We start from the raw sequence: 14,051 nt of genomic DNA on the forward strand, positions 1-14,051 counted from the left end.
GTATGTTTTTAGTAGGATCTAGTTACTTTTAGGGATGTTTTTATTAGTTTTTATGTTAAATTCACATTTCGGGACTTTACTATGAGTTTGTGTGTTTTTCTGTGATTTCAGGTATTTTCTGGCTGAAATTGAGGGACTTGAGCAAAAATCAGATTCAGAGGTTGAAGAAGGATTGCTGATGCTGTTGGATTCTGACCTCCCTGCACTCAAAGTGGATTTTCTGGAGCTACAGAACTCAAAATGGCGCGCTTCTAATTACGTTGGAAAGTAGACATCCAGGGCTTTCCAGAAATATATAATAGTCCATACTTTGGCCGAGTTTAGATGACGCAAAAAAGCGTTGAACGCCAGTTCTATGCTGCAGTCTGGAGTTAAACGCCAGAAACACGTCACAAGCCAGAGTTGAACGCCAGAAACACGTTACAAACTGGCGTTCAACTCCAAGAATGACCTCTCCACGTGTAAACTTCAAGCTCAGCCCAAGCACACACCAAGTGGGCCCCGGAAGTGGATTTATGCATCAATTACTTACTTCTGTAAACCCTAGTAACTAGTTTAGTATAAATAGGACTTTTTACTATTGTATTCGGATATAGATCATTGATCACGTTTGGGGCCTGGCCATTCGGCCATGCCTGAACCTTTCACTTATGTATTTTTCAACGGTAGAGTTTCGGCACTCCATAGATTAAGGTGTGAAGCTCTGCTGTTCCTCATGATTTAATGCAAAGTACTACTGTTTTTCTATTCAATTCAACTTATTCCGCTTCTAAGATATCCATTCGTTCTCAAGAACATGATGAATGTGATGATTATGTGACGCTCATCATCATTCTCACTTATGAACACGTGCCTGACAAACACTTCTGTTCTACATGCAAAGAAGCTAGAATGAATATCTCTTAGATATCTAATACAGGGGACCGAGTCCGAGTTATTAGTATCTTTGTGTTATAAGTTAGAACCCATGGATGGCCATTCCTGAGATCCGAAAAGTATAAACCTTGTCTATGGTATTCCGAGTAGGATCTGGGAAGGGATGGCTGTGACGAACTTCAAACTCGCGAGTGCTGGGCATAGTGACAGACGCAAAAGGATAGTAAATCCTATTCCAGTATGATCGAGAACCTCCAGATGATTAGCCATGCCGTGACAGAGCATTTGGACCATTTTAACAGAGAGGATGGGATGTAGCCATTAACAACGGTGATGCCCTTACAGAAAGCTTGCCATGGAAAGGAGTAAGACTGATTGGATGAAGACAGCGGGAAAGCAGAGATTCAGAGGAACGAAAGCATCTCTATACGCTTATCCGAAATTCTCACCAATGATATACATAAGTATTTTTATCTTTATTTTCTGTTTATTTATTATTATTATTCGAAAATACTATAACCATTTGATATCCGCCTGACTGAGATTTACAAGATGACAATAGCTTGCTTCATACCAACAATCTCTGTGGGATCGACCCTTGCTCACATAAGGTTTTATTACTTGGACGACCCAATGCACTTGCTGGTTAGTTGTGCGAAGTTATGAAGTTATGTTTGGACCATGGTATCGTGCACCAGTTTGTTGGCGCCATTACCAGGGAGAGAACGAACAACAAATTTTACAACCTCAGAGTAACAATTTCGCATACCAAGTTTTTGGCGCCGCTGCCGGGGATTGTTCGAGTTTGGACAACTGACGGTTCATCTTGTTGCTAGATTAGGTAATTCTCTTTTTATTTTCTTTTCAAAAAAGTTTTCAAAATTCTTTCAAAAATGTTTCTTTATTTTAGTTTTTCAAAAAAAAATTTTTTCGAAAAAAAAATTTTAATTATTCTATGGCTTCAAAACTTTCAAGAATGAATTCTAGAGTTTCATGGTAACATGTTGAATCCTATCTGGCTATAAAGCCATATCCAAACTACTTTGGGATTGGTCTTCAACTAATCACCACAATGCATGTAATTCCATCCTAAAGCTGACTGGCTATTAAGCCATGTCCAACCCTTTGATTGGAGCTTTGGGCTAATATTGAAAGATTCCTGGAATTCTTCTTAAAGATTTTGGATTTCTTATTTTCTTTTTCCATATGTTTTTCGAAAAAAAAAATTAAAAGAAAATACAAAAAAATCATAAAATTATAAAAATAAAAAATACTTTGTGTTTATTGTTTGAGTCTTGAGTCAAATTTTAAGTTTGGTGTCAATTGCATATTCATCTTGCATTTTTCGAAAATTGCATTCATGCATTGCATTCATCATGATCTTCAAGTTGTTCTTGATAACCCTTCTTGATTGATCTTCATATTATATTGTTTTGTGTTGTATGGTGTTTTTCATATGCATTCTTGAATTCTTAGTGTCTAAATATTAAAAATTTCCAAGTTTGGTGTCTTGCATATTTTCTTTTCTTGAAAATTTTTCAAAAATAAGTTCTTGATGTTCATCTTGACATTCATAGTGTTCTTGGTGTTCATCTTGACATTTATAGTGTTCTTGCATGCATCACATGTTTAGATCCAAAATTTTCATGCATTGCATCATTTTTCATGTTTTTCTCTCTCATTATTAAAAATTCAAAAATAAAAAAATATCTTTCCTTTTTTCCCTCATAAATTTCGAAAATTAGGATTGACTTTTTCAAAAAATTTTAAAATTCAATTGTTTCTTATGAGTCAAATCAAATTTTCAATTTAAAAATCTTATCTTTTTCAAAATCTTTTTCAAAAATCATATCTTTTCCATTTTTTATTTTCGAAAATTTCAAAAATATTTTTCAAAATCTTTTTCTTAATTTTATCATATTTTCAAAAATATCATCAATAATTAATGTTTTGATTCAAAAAATTTTAAGTTTGTTACTTGCTTGTTAAGAAAGATTCAAACTTTAAGTTATAGAATCATATCTTGTGATTTCTTGTGAACCAAGTCATTAATTGTGATTTTAAAAATCAAATCTTTTTCAAAACTAATTCTAATCATATCTTTCTATCATATCTTTTTTTTTTAAATCTTATCTTTTTCAAAAATTTGATTTTCAAATATCTTTTCTAACTTCTTATCTTCTTATCTTTTCAAAATTGATTTTCAAATCTTTTTCAACTAACTAATTGACTTTTTGTTTGTTTCTTATCTTTTTCAAAACTACCTAACTAACTCTCTCTCTCTAATTTTCGAAAATCTCTTCCCTCTTTTTCAAAAATTATTTTTAATTAACTAATTGTTTCAATTTTTAATTTTAATTTTATCTTAATTTTCGAAAATCATTAACTCTTTTTCAAAATTTATTTTTCGAAATTCTCTCTCTCCCATCTCCTAATTATTTATTCATTTACTAACACTTCTCTTCATCCTAAATCACTGCTCCTATCCTCACCCTTGTGTTTGGATTATCCATTCTTCTTCACTCTTATTCCTTTTCTTCTTCTACTAACAACAAGGGAACCTCTATACTGTGGTAAAAAGGATCCCTATTATTATTTTTCTGTTCCCTTCTCTTTCATATGAGCAGGAGCAAGGACAAGAACATTCTTGTTGAAGCAGACCCTGAACCTGAAAGGACTCTGAAAAGGAAACTAAGAGAAGCTAAAATACAACAATCCAGAGACAACCTTACAGGAATTTTCGAACAAGAAGAGGAGATGGCAGCCGAAAATAATAATAATGCAAGGAGGATGCTTGGTGACTTTACTGCACCTAATTCCAATTTACATGGAAGAAGCATCTCCATCCCTACCATTGGAGCAAACAATTTTGAGCTGAAACCTCAATTAGTTTCTCTGATGCAACAAAACTGCAAGTTTCATGGACTTCCATCTGAAGATCCTTTTCAGTTCTTAACTGAATTCTTGCAGATATGTGATACTGTTAAGACTAATGGAGTAGATCCTGAAGTCTACAGGCTCATGCTTTTTCCTTTTGCTGTAAGAGACAAAGCTAGAGTATGGTTGGACTCTCAACCTAAGGATAGCCTGAACTCTTGGGATAAGCTGGTCAAGGCTTTCTTAGCCAAGTTCTTTCCTCCTCAAAAGCTGAGTAAGCTTAGAGTGGATGTTCAAACCTTCAGACAGAAAGAAGGTGAATCCCTCTATGAAGCTTGGGAGAGATACAAGGAACTGACCAAAAAGTGTCCTTCTGACATGCTTTCAGAATGGACCATCCTGGATATATTCTATGATGGTCTGTTTGAATTAGCTAAGATGTCATTAGATACTTTTGCAGGTGGATCCATTTACCTAAAGAAAACGCCTGCAGAAGCTCAAGAACTCATTGACATAGTTGCTAATAACCAGTTCATGTACACTTCTGAGAGGAATCCTGTGAGTAATGGGATGCCTCAGAAGAAAGGAGTTCTTGAAATTGATACTCTGAATGCCAAATTGGCTCAGAATAAAATATTGACTCAGCAAATCAATATGATTTCTCAGAGTCTGAATGGAATGCAAGCTGCATCCAACAGTACTCAAGAGGCATCTGCTGAAGAAGAGACTTATGATCCTGAGAACCCTGCAATAGCAGAGGTAAATTACATGGGTGAACCCTATGGAAACACCTATAATCCCTCATGGAGAAATCACCCAAATCTCTCATGGAAGGATCAACAAAAGCCTCAACAAGGCTTTAATAATGGTGGAAGAAACAGGTTTAGCAATAGCAAGCCTTTTCCATCATCCACTCAGCAACAGACAGAGAACTCTGAACAAAGTACCTCTAATTTAGCAAACTTAGTCTCTGATCTATCTAAGGCCACTCTGAGTTTCATGAATGAAACAAGGTCCTCCATTAGAAATTTGGAGGCACAAGTGGGCCAGCTGAGTAAGAAGATCACTGAAACCCCTCCTAGTGCTCTCCCAAGCAATACAGAAGAAAATCCAAAAGGAGAGTGCAAGGCTATTGATATAACTATCATGGCCGAACCCACAAGAGAGGAGGAGGACGTGAATCCCAAGGAGGAAGACCTCCTGGGACGTCCAGAGATCAATAAGGAGTTTCCCTCTGAGGAACCAAAGGACTCTGAGGCTCATCTAGAGACCATAGAGATTCCATTAAACCTCCTTACGCCCTTCATGAGCTCTGATGAGTATTCCTCTTCAGAAGAGAATGAGGATGTCACTGAAGAGCAAGTCGCCAAGTTCCTTGGTGCAATCATGAAGCTGAATGGCAATCTATTTGGTAATGAGACTTGGGGAGATGAACCTCCCCTGTTCACCAATGAACTAAATGCATTGGATCAATTGAGACTGCCTCAGAAGAAACAGAATCCTGGAAAGTTCCTAATACCTTGTACCATAGGCACCATGACCTTTGAGAAGGCTCTATGTGACCCTGGGTCAGGAATAAACCTCATGCCACTCTCTGTAATGGAGAAACTGGGGATCTTTGAGGTGCAAGCTGCTAAAATCTCATTAGAGATGGCAGACAACTCAAGAAAAGAGGCTTATGGACAAGTAGAGGACGTGTTAGTAAAGGTTGAAGGCCTTTACATCCCTGCTGATTTCATAATCCTGGATACTGGGAAGGATGATGATGAATCCATCATCCTTGGAAGACCCTTCCTAGCCACAGCAAAAGCTGTGATTGATGTTGACAGAGGTGAACTAGTCCTTCAATTGAATGAGGACTCCCTTGTATTTAAAACTCAAGGTCATCCTTCTGTAAACATGGAAAAGAGGCACAGTAAGCTTCTCTCAGTACAAAGTCAACTAAAGCCCCCACAGTCAAACTCTAAGTTTGGTGTTGGGAGGCCTCAGCCAAACTCTAAGTTTGGTGTTGAACTCCCATATCCAAACTCTAAGTTTGGTGTTGGGAGTCTATAAAATTGACCTGATCACCTGTGTGGCTCCATGAGAGCCCACTGTCAAGCTATTGACATTAAAGAAGCGCTTGTTGGGAGGCAACCCAATTTTTATTTATCTAATTTTATTTTTATTGTTATTTCATGTTTTATTAGGTTCATGATCATGTGAAGTCACAAAATAAATCAAAAAATTAAAAACAGAATCAAAAATAGCAGAAGAAAAATCACACCCTGGAGGAAGGACTTACTGGCGTTTAAACACCAATAAGGAGCATCTGGCTGGCGTTCAACGCCAGAACAAAGCATGGAGCTGGCGCTGAACGCCAGAAACAAGCATGGAGCTGGTGTTCAACACCAGAAACATGCTACATCTGGGCGTTGAATGCCCAGAACTAGCATCAGTTCGGCGTTTAAACGCTAGAATTGCATGCAAAGGTGTTTTACATGCCTAATTGGTGCAGGGATGCAAATCCTTGATACCTCAGGATCTGTGGACCCCACAGGATCCCCACATACCTCCACTCACCTTACCTCCTCATAATCCTATATCACCTTTTCCCAAGAACCTTTCACCACTCACATCCATTACTCCCCTAAAACCATCATACAACCCACCTACACCCACCCACTCAAATTCAAACCATCAACTCACCTCCATATCTTCTTCTTCTTCTACTATTCTTTCTTCTTTTGCTCGAGGGCGAGTAATATTCTAAGTTTGGTGTGGTAAAAGCATAGCTTTTTTTTTGTTTTTCCATAACCATTGATGGCACCTAAAGCCAGAGAAATCTCTAGAAAGAGAAAAGAGAAGACAAAAGCTTCCAACTCCAAGTCATAGGAGATGGAGAGATTCATCTCAAGGGTCTATAGCTCAGTGGTAGAACATTTGACTGCAAATCAAGAGATCCCTGAGATACCTCAAGGGATGTACTTTCCTCCACAGAACTATTGGGAGCAACAAAGACAAGGAAGAGACATAGAAGAGCTCAAGGACATCATTGGTTCCTCAAGAAGGAAGCGCCATCATCACTAAGGTGGACTCATTCCTTGTTCTTAAATTTTCTGATTTCATTTTCTGTGTTAAATGTTTATCCATGTTTGTGTCTTCATTACATGATCATTAGTATTAAAGTGTCTATGCCTTAAAGTAGTGAATATGAATCCATCACCTCTCTTAAATAAAAAATATTTTTAATTCAAAAGAACAAGAAGTACATGAGTTTCAAATTTATCCTTGAACTTAGTTTAATTATATTGATGTGGTGATAATACTTTTTGTTTTCTGAATGAATGCTTGAACAGTGCATATGTCTTTTGAAGTTGTTGTTTAAGAATGTTAAATATGTTGGCTCTTGAAAGAATGATGACAAGGAGACATGTTATTTGATAATCTGAAAAATCATAAAAATGATTCTTGAAGCAAGAAAAAGCAGTGAATACAAAGCTTGCAGAAAAAAAAAAGAAAAAAATGGCGAAAAAAATAGAAAAAGAAAAAGCAAGCAGAAAAAGCCAAAAGCTCTTAAAACCAAAAGGCAAGAGCAAAAAGCCAATAGCCCTTAAAACCAAAAGGCAAGGGTAATAAAAAGGATCCCAAGGCTTTGAGCATCAGTGGATAGGAGGGCCTAAAGGAATAAAATCCTGGCCTAAGCGGCTAAACCAAGCTGTCCCTAACCATGTGCTTGTGGCGTGAAGGTGTCAAGTGAAAACTTGAGACTGAGCGGTTAAAGTCAAGGTTCAAAGCAAAAGAAGAGTGTGCTTAAGAACCCTGGACACCTCTAATTGGGGACTTTAGCCAAGCTGAGTCACAATCTGAAAAGGTTCACCCAGTTATGTGTCTGTGGCATTTATATATCCGGTGGTAATACTAGAAAACAAAGTGCTTAGGGCCACGGCCAAGACTCATAAAGTAGCTGTGTTCAAGAATTAACATACTGAACTAGGAGAATCAATAACACTATCTGAACTCTGAGTTCCTATAGATGCCAATCATTCTGAACCTCAACGGATAAAGTGAGATGCCAAAACTATTCAAGAGGCAAAAAGCTACAAGTCCCGCTCATCTGATTGGAGCTATGTTTCATTGATAGTTTGGAATTTATAGTATATTCTCTTCTTTTTATCCTATTTGATTTTCAGTTGCTTGGGGACAAGCAACAATTTAAGTTTGGTGTTGTGATGAGCGGATAATTTATACGCTTTTTGGCATTGTTTTTAGTATGTTTTTAGTAGGATCTAGTTACTTTTAGGGATGTTTTTATTAGTTTTTATGTTAAATTCAGATTTCTGGACTTTACTATGAGTTTGTGTGTTTTTCTGTGATTTCAGGTATTTTCTGGCTGAAATTGAGGGACTTGAGCAAAAATCAGATTCAGAGGTTGAAGAAGGACTGCTGATGCTGTTGGATTCTGACCTCCCTGCACTCAAAGTGGATTTTCTGGAGATACAAAATTCAAAATGGTGCACTTTCAATTGCGTTGGAAAGTAGACATCCAGGGCTTTCCAGAAATATATAATAGTCCATACTTTGGCCGAGTTTAGATGACGCAAAATGGCGTTGAATGCCAGTTCTACGCTGCAGTCTGGAGTTAAACGCCAGAAACACGTCACAAGCCAGAGTTGAACGCCAGAAACACGTTACAAACTGGCGTTCAACTCCAAGAATTACCTCTCCACGTGTAAACTTCAAGCTCAGCCCAAGCACACACCAAGTGGGCCCCGGAAGTGGATTTATGCATCAATTACTTACTTCTGTAAACCCTAGTAACTAGTTTAGTATAAATAGGACTTTTTACTATTGTATTCGGATATAGATCATTGATCACGTTTGGGGGCTGGCCATTCGGCCATGCCTGAACCTTTCACTTATGTATTTTTCAACGGTAGAGTTTCGGCACTCCATAGATTAAGGTGTGAAGCTCTGCTGTTCCTCATGATTTAATGCAAAGTACTACTGTTTTTCTATTCAATTCAACTTATTCCGCTTCTAAGATATCCATTCGTTCCCAAGAACATGATGAATGTGATGATTATGTGATGCTCATCATCATTCTCACTTATGAACGCGTGCCTGACAAACACTTCCGTTCTACATGCAAACAAGCTAGAATGAATATCTCTTAGATATCTAATACAGGGGACCGAGTCCGAGTTATTAGTATCTTCGTGGTATAAGTTAGAACCCATGGATGGCCATCCTGTGATCCGGAAAGTCTAAACCTTGTCTGTGGTATTCCGAGTAGGATCTGGGAAGGGATGGCTGTGACGAACTTCAAACTCGCGAGTGCTGGGCGTAGTGACAGATGCAAAAGGATAGTAAATCCTATTCCAGTATGATCGAGAACCTCCAGATGATTAGCCATGCCGTGATAGAGCATTTGGACCATTTTCACAGAGAGGATGGGATGTAGCCATTGACAATAGTGATGCCCTTACAGAAAGCTTGCCATGGAAAGGAGTAAGACTGATTGGATGAAGACAGCGGGAAAGAAAATATTCAGAGGAACGAAAGCATCTCTATACGCTTATCCGAAATTCTCACCAATGATATACATAAGTATTTTTATCTTTATTTTCTGTTTATTTATTATTATTATTCGAAAATACTATAACCATTTGATATCCGCCTGACTGAGATTTACAAGATGACCAAAGCTTGCTTCATACCAACAATCTCCGTGGGATCGACCCTTACTCACGTAAGGTTTATTACTTGGACGACCCAGTGCACTTGCTGGTTAGTTGTGCGAAGTTGTGAAGTTATGTTTGGACCATGGTATCGTGCACAAGTTTGTTGGCGCCATTACCAGGGAGAGAACGAACAACAAATTTTACAACCTCAGAGTAACAATTTCGCATACCACTAGTATAATAACCGTGGCTCATTAAGCCACACGCCACTCTCACGGTAATTTGCAATAAAAAAAATGAAAAAAGAGTAACCTAAACGCGCTTCATTCTCGCCCTCATCTTCTTTTTCCATTCTCTATCTTTCATTTGACGCTGTCTCTCCTCTCTCTATCTCTCTCGAAAACCCTAATCGCCTCATTCCCTTCGTTCTCTCCTCGATTGGCTATTCTCTCCTTCTGGCCTGGATCATTTCTCTCGGTGTTGTGACCTCGATCATTCCCTCTCCTCTGTGTGACACTCTCTTTCTCTTTCATTTTCTCGCTTTCTCTCTCACGGTGTTGCTCTCACTCTCAAACCCAGTTCTCTGTTTCTCGATCTTTTTTTACATTCTACCATCCCTTGCTTTTTCTTGAGACACACACTCTCTCCTTCTCTTTCGATGTTTTTCTCACTCTGGAACCCTAGCCCTTCAACCCCGTTTTCCTCCTTTCAGTTTGGTTTCTCTTCAGATCTGGTTATTCTCTCAATGCTGCTCTGCGATATCTCTCTCTAGGAATATTATTGATCTCAATGGAAGGATGCTGTAAATGGCTGCAGTGACACCGACAGCATCTATGAAGAGGAAGAAACGATTTCTTCAATTACTCAAAATGCCGGTATATGCCGAGCGGAATCGGGATCTGGTCCAGTCAAAGTGGGGGGCTGGTGACAGAAGCTCTAAAGGAAAATGTTACCGAGTTTCATCGCTATTTTCTGCCGCAAATGACCCCTCAGAATAGTGTCCGAAGGCATTGCGGAGGCCACGGCGGAAACCATTATGGCGAGTTCGCGATCGAAATGGTAGACCTCAGATGAGGGGCTGTAAAAGTGGGCCGAACACAGCAGAAGTCCTTTAATTCGCTCACCAGAACAGGTTAGATATTGGATGCTTCGTCGTTGTGTTTTTTAGGATTTCTTTGATTTTATTTCAAATAAATGTTAATTGCTATTATGTATACTGTGATCTGTTGGTATATGAAAATATATAAGAGATTAATTGAGTATCCAGTTGGATTCTGATATGAGATTGCATCGCAGTTTTAGGGAAATAGAAATGAGGTCAGAACGTCTGCAAGAAAATTAAGTTAAATAACTTTTCTTCTTGTTTATATTTATATAAATTATATTTAATTTGTTTTTTTTTTTTTTGAGATAATGCATATTTTAGAATGAGTGAAATGAGACAATTTTTCTCTTTATGTTTATTATTTACATTGTTTATTAGTTTGTTTAAGTTATTCAATTCTATCATTCTATGCTTGACATGATCATGTATGTTCCTGCATATGTAATCCATCCTCTTTTTCTATCTATATTTATGTATTGCTGCGGAAGTTCCTTTATGTAAATTTTAACAAACGTGCATTTACGAAAATAAAATATTTGGCTTTCAAAACTACGGAAATATAACTTCTGCAGTTTGGATACGAAAATGTAATTTTTTACAAATTTATGTAAATCGTGGAAGGGGTCCCACGGATTTGAAATACACGTAAACTGCTGGAGGGGTTCTACGGTTTATGTTGATGAAGCATTTGGGAAGAAACCGTGGTAGGGTTCCACGATTTCTGTGAGGATGCAAAACATGCATAAACCGTGGAAGGGGTCCAACGGTTTATACACGAGTTTCACTATATATACCAACCTAGAGTGAGTGGGATATATTTACATCTATCATTTGTATTGTCAACGAAATAAGACTATATTTTGTAGTATATTTTAAATTTATTCAAATTGTAAAAATGATATAATTTTAAACGATTTGGATAATATTGATTTGATTTATACTTTTCAATCTAATTCAATTTTATGCAAATGATTGATTTGTATAGTGCTAATTTAAATTTATTTTTCAAACTATTTTGATTTAATTTAATATAATTTGAGTTAAGTAGAATTATATTTTATTTAAATTTAATTTTTTTAATTTAAGTAACTCGTTCAAATTTTTAGTACATATATTCAAATAATATTTTAAATTTTTAATACGTATATTTATATATATTTATTTAAATAATACTCTCACACAGTGAGCATGGCGGCCATGCCGTCGGAAGAGATAAGAGGGAGAGTGTGGGTGGGGGTGCATCCGGTGTCAAGGAGGGTTTTTCACGAGGGGGTTTTTCAAATCCTACAAAGATCTCCTTTAGAAATAAAGTCATTGGTCCAGAAAAATCGAAGGCGTTTGCACTTGCAGGATCTCTATCTGGGGATAGTATAGCCACGGTGGTAGGCAAGCAGGGCGATTCCCAACCTCCATGTGTAACTGAAGAAGCCAAGCTTTGTTTGGCAGAGCCTTATCGAGAAGCTTTAGTGATTAAGGTTCTTGATAAAAATTATAGTTACACAGCTCTTTCACACAAGCTTCGGATGGTTTGGCGCATCAAAGGTGGCTTTGATCTGCTTGATGTGGGGTTTGGGTACTTCATGGTAAAATTTGATGCATGTGAAGATCGTGAGAAGGTCATGCTTGGTGGTCCGTGGTTGATTGAGGGGCACTATGTTGCTGTAAAACCGTGGGATATAAATTTTTGGCCATGTGAGCAATCCTTTGGGTCTACGCTTGTATGGGTTCGGATTTCGGGGCTCCCAATATGGTGCTATCAGGAACAGGCCATGATGCGTATTGCTTCTGCAATAGGAGTTCCCATCAAAGTGGACTTAGCCACTAAATTGGCTGAGAGAGGACGATATGCCCGAGTATGTGTTCAAATAAATTTAGGACTGCCAGTGATCAAGCATATCATTGTGGAAGGCGTAACTCATGTAGTGGAGTATGAAAGTTTAAATTTAATTTGTAACTCTTGTGCACGTTATGGTCACGATATGGCACAGTGCTTGGGTAGAGACTCTAGGGAAGGAAAGAGTGTTGATTTCGATGCCACCAAGCCACGGGACGGTACAAAGGCAGTGCCACATCCTGAGACCAAAAGTCACAATTCAAATGAAGTAGAACCTAATGTGGTAGGTGGCGTTACTGGCGAGAATCCTGCATCGAATTTGCAAGAAGATTTGGAGGCTAATAATTTGGAAGGAAATAATGTTGAGGAGGCTTGCATGCATGATGAACCAGGCTGGGAGCAAGTTGTGAGGAAAGGTAAAACCAAGCTGGGTCAGAAGCAATCTAACAAGGTCCAAAGAAGCATTCAATCCAGAATCGATTCGGGTAGAGTAATCAGGCCCACCATTCACTTCTCTCACACGAATGGATCAAGCTCCTATCGTGCTAGGGTCGGGTCACGAGTCAAGGTCGGACACAGCGCTTCCCGTGTTGGTGAGACGTCGATCTCCTCAACCCGACACACCCCAGTGCCTTGCGGGTCCTCTCTCCGGAAACGACCAAGGCCGGGGTCCCTACAGAGCTCGCCAGTTGAAAAGAATGGAGGCACGGTGGTGGAAGCATCGTCATGTCTTCCTGCAACCGTGAAGGAGGGTGTTACCGTGGCGATTCCATTGGAGAAGGAAGGCGCATTGCCGGCTGTTACTGCGTCGGTAGGCGGGATTAAGGAGATATTCTAGGGAGATCCGGCAAACCTGAAGGTCACGGGAGTCACTTCCGTTAGGCAAGCCTCGGTTTGAGGTTGGTGAAGCACTTTGATTTCCTTGTTTTATATTTTTATATTTTATATTATGGATAGTTTAAATATAATAGCTTGGAATATTAGGGGTGCTTCTAATAAGTTAGCCCGGGTGAATTGTAAAGAGCTGGTTAGGAAATTTAAACCTGTAATTTTTATTGTGGTTGAAACTCACTGTCCTTTTCAACACTTGAAAATGTTCTGGGAAAGACTTGGTTATCACCCTATTGGTATAGTGGAGGCGTCAGGACATAAGGGGGGTATTTGGTTCCTTTCTGCAATACAGGGTGTTCACTGCAAATGGGTTGATGCTTTCGATCAGTGTGTTACAGTTGAGGTTCAGGTAAATAATGTGATTTGGAGGTGCAGTGGTATCTATGGTAGTCCACAATTTAATACCAGAGTTTTGCTATGGGATTATCTTGTTACTCAGTCTTCGTCTTTCTGCGGGCCATGGATTGTTCTTGGTGATTTTAATGAAGTACTATTCTCTCATGAATCTAAGGGTTGCCTCTTCTCGAGTCATCATGCAGATCGGCTTGCTGCCTCTCTAGGGGATAGTAATCTGTTTGACTTGAAGACTATTGGAAGACAATTTTCTTGGTACAGAAGGGTTAAAAATGGTGTTGAGGTGGCGAAAAAACTTGACCGGGTTTGTATCAATAGTGGCTGGCTATCTCTCTTTCCAGAGGCTTACGCAGAAATTTTAAATAGGCTTCAATCTGATCATTGTCCTATCCTAGTACGCTGTACAGGTCGTCCCCAACCGAAAAAGAATAGACCTTTTCGGTTTATTGTA

General features: G+C 38.5%; 1 non-coding gene across 1 annotated transcript; it reads right to left on the reverse strand.

Moving 5' to 3' along the window:
• Positions 1-4,029: 4,029 nt before the first annotated feature.
• LOC112746297 (small nucleolar RNA R71) lies at positions 4,030-4,137 on the reverse strand. Its single transcript, XR_003174188.1, has one exon. It is a non-coding gene; the product is annotated as a small nucleolar RNA R71 (small nucleolar RNA).
• Positions 4,138-14,051: the final 9,914 nt, after the last annotated feature.

This window comes from Arachis hypogaea, chromosome 14 (assembly GCF_003086295.3).
Source record: "Arachis hypogaea cultivar Tifrunner chromosome 14, arahy.Tifrunner.gnm2.J5K5, whole genome shotgun sequence".
NCBI classification, from domain to species: domain Eukaryota; kingdom Viridiplantae; phylum Streptophyta; class Magnoliopsida; order Fabales; family Fabaceae; genus Arachis; species Arachis hypogaea.